The 2958-nt window shown below is 41.1% G+C and overlaps 1 protein-coding gene and 1 pseudogene across 1 annotated transcript in view; one reads left to right on the forward strand and one right to left on the reverse strand.

Annotated features, from left to right (window-relative positions):
* The window catches only part of Syt16 (synaptotagmin XVI), a 326721-nt gene that overhangs the window by 284390 nt on the left and 39373 nt on the right, over positions 1-2958 (reverse strand). The gene's annotated exons all lie outside the window — the stretch shown is intronic.
* LOC102013154 overlaps positions 1-2958 on the forward strand; it is a 174799-nt pseudogene that overhangs the window by 133284 nt on the left and 38557 nt on the right.

Here is a 2958-nt window from a genome sequence, read left to right on the forward strand (position 1 = left end):
AAAAAAAAGTATTATGTCTTAACTCCTATACTGTATGTAAAAAAATTTCTTGTATATTTTACTTTGCACCTTCTAAATTTGATGAACTCACTTGTTAGTTCTGGTGGGTTTTATGTAGATCTCAATTCACAGTTCAAAGCATATGGATCTTCTAGGTGCCAGGTATTTGGAAACTCATTAAAGATGAAGTAGTAAAATGCTCACAAACCACATGAGTCAATTAATCACCATCAGGCTGAATCTGCAGAAGCAAAAAATTTTTACTGCTTCCTTTTCAATGCCTGTTATTTCTCACCATATTGCATTCTATGGTACAGTAAAAAAATCCAAGGCATATTTATTCATAGATATTGACAAGCTGATCTTAAAATTTATACAAGTCTAGATTCTTAAATTCTAGCTCACTCAAAACAGTGCTGAACGGGGTGTGGCGGTGCACACCTATAATCCCAGCACTCAGGAGGCTGAGGCAGGAGGATTACTTTGAGCTCAAGCCCAGTCTGAGCTGCATAGCGAGACCCTGTCTCAAAAAAACAAAAAAAAAATGGAAGAAATCTTTGTGATTTAGGGTTGAGTGAAGATTTCTTACGAAATGTACCAGTTGTCCCACAGTTCCCTGCCTGATCTTTCCAAGCCCAGTACATCTAAAGCTAAAGGAAAAAAGTATAAATTGGATTCTATCAAAATTAAAAACTTTTGCTCTTCAAAACACAGGAAGTCTCAGCTGCTGCTGCCGCTACAGGCCCCCAGCAAAGCGCACAGGCCAACCGCTGTCGCAGGTGGTGGGACACTGTATCCAGAAAGGCCCAGCAAAACCAGCAAGTGGTGAGACAGGTGAGCTGATGCTGCGCTCCACACAGACAAGCAGAACTGAAGTAGGCAGGAGGGGCCACCGTGTTACTCCAAAGGGAACAAGGTGAACCCCAGCAGAACAGGCCTGGGTCGCTTCGCCGCCAAAGCCCCAGAGTGGAATAAGAGGAGAGACATCCAGTCACACATTGCTGGCAGTTGGAAAGCAGGCTGGGGGAAAAATCTGGGAGATTTGACCCAGGTGGTCATCAAAAGCCACTCTTAACCCTAAATACAAAGGGCTGGAAAAGCCCTTCTGGTCTGGGACCAGCAGTACACCCTGGCACAGTGGCACAAGCAGGAAAATACCTTTGTCCTACTATAGGATAAGGGCATTCCCGCGACCCAATCATCAGTGGATAAGAGGAGCCAGTGTTACAGAACAGAAGAAGCTACACAAGATCCAGGAGGAAACAACTGTACATGGTTCTTGGAGCAACCCCTGGCTTTCCCTACTCAAAAGCATGACAGCAACTGGATTAGCGCCATAAAGACAAACATGGTAAGAAGCGGATACCCAAAACGTTGTTAGCTGAAGACAAGTCCTAGCCCCCAAAACCAGAGGATGAGATCAGCCCCTCACCCCGCATAAATTCTACGGCAAACTTGTGGAGATACACAGCACATCTCTGGGATCTGACTTGGGCAGAATTGCCGACATCAGAGGAATTTCTCATCTTTTTCTTTTTGTTTGATTGGTTTTCCTTTTCCAGGCTGACTGGTGTGAGGGTTTGTTTGTTTTGCTTTGCTTTGTTTTTGTTTGGGGAGGGGTTTTGCTCTGTGTTTTTTTTTTCTTTGTCTTATTGTGTTTGTTTGTTTATTATTGATTTCTTTTCATTTTTTTTATTAGTTTTCTTACCCGTATTTTTCTTTCATTCTATTCTTGTTTTTCTTTGCCCTCAACTATCTCTCCTCATTTTATGATACTTTCATGTAAAGGAACATTTTTTTTTTTCTTTTTTTGGTTTGATTCTGTGTCCTTTTGCTTTCTCTTTCATTCTTTCTTTTCTGCACTATTCTCCAGCCTCTCAAAATTGGGTGATCATCCTTAGCCTTACAGCCTTGCTTCTACTACATTTATTCTGATTCATCTCTCTGTTTTGTCCCCTATTCCTCTTAAATACCACCCAGACGGGGTAAAATCAGTGTATGAAGGGAAACTCATTGAATACAATCTCTTGGTACATGTGAGATGTTATTATGTAACTGCAAAGCCTGCTCCTAAGGTTAAAGGAATCAAATTAATAGTTACCAGTTTGTCAGTTGCTAGGCTGTGCTTGATATTGTTATTGCTAATGGTACTATCTCAGGAGATCATACATGCTGTAGTCAGTTTTTCTCCCTCATATGACACCACTGTGATTATCTGGGGTAATAATCCTCACCACAGTCCAGGACCAGAGGACAGGGTGCTGAACCAAATGAATACAACTTCTCATCATTAATAAACTGGGGGAAAAAATTGGGGGCTAGGGATTTAGCTCAGCGGCACAACGCCTGCCTGGTAAGCTCAAGGTCGTGAGTTCAATTCCCGGTACCAGAAAAAAAAAAAAAACTGGGAAAGTATGTTCTTAGGAGACACACAAAGACCAAGAACCACCTACACCCAAAAGACAGATCTGAACAGCAGACATTTCCTAAGGAAGTGTCGATACTAGGGATAATGCTATCTACGCGCATCTGGGACCTGGGATAACTAGATACACTTCAGCAACTGCCAAAAAACCTCAGACTAAGTAGTGCATCTCAGTGGACACTGAGGGGCAAACCTGACCAACAGAAAAACTAGGGACACTAGTGGCCTTTGCTGTGCAACCATTGAAGAGGGAAACTGAGCTTTCTGCATCTGGTATCAAACATGACAAGATGAAGGACTAAGGCACTATAAGACAAATCTTATCAGACATGAAAACCCATATAATTTTTTTCCCTTTCTATGTGACATTTTATTTTATTTTATTTTAAAAATAAAAGGACGAAAACATTCAGGCAGACAACATTTTACAAAATAGCAAAAGAACAGTACAGACAATACAGTTATAAACAAAGTGGTAGGAAATTAACAATGCTTGTTGTATTACGTATTGATATCTTCAAAGTGGTTTCTCA

The sequence above is a fragment of the Chinchilla lanigera genome, unplaced genomic scaffold, assembly GCF_000276665.1.
Source record: "Chinchilla lanigera isolate Chin_1 unplaced genomic scaffold, ChiLan1.0 scaffold00065, whole genome shotgun sequence".
In the NCBI taxonomy this organism is placed as follows: domain Eukaryota; kingdom Metazoa; phylum Chordata; class Mammalia; order Rodentia; family Chinchillidae; genus Chinchilla; species Chinchilla lanigera.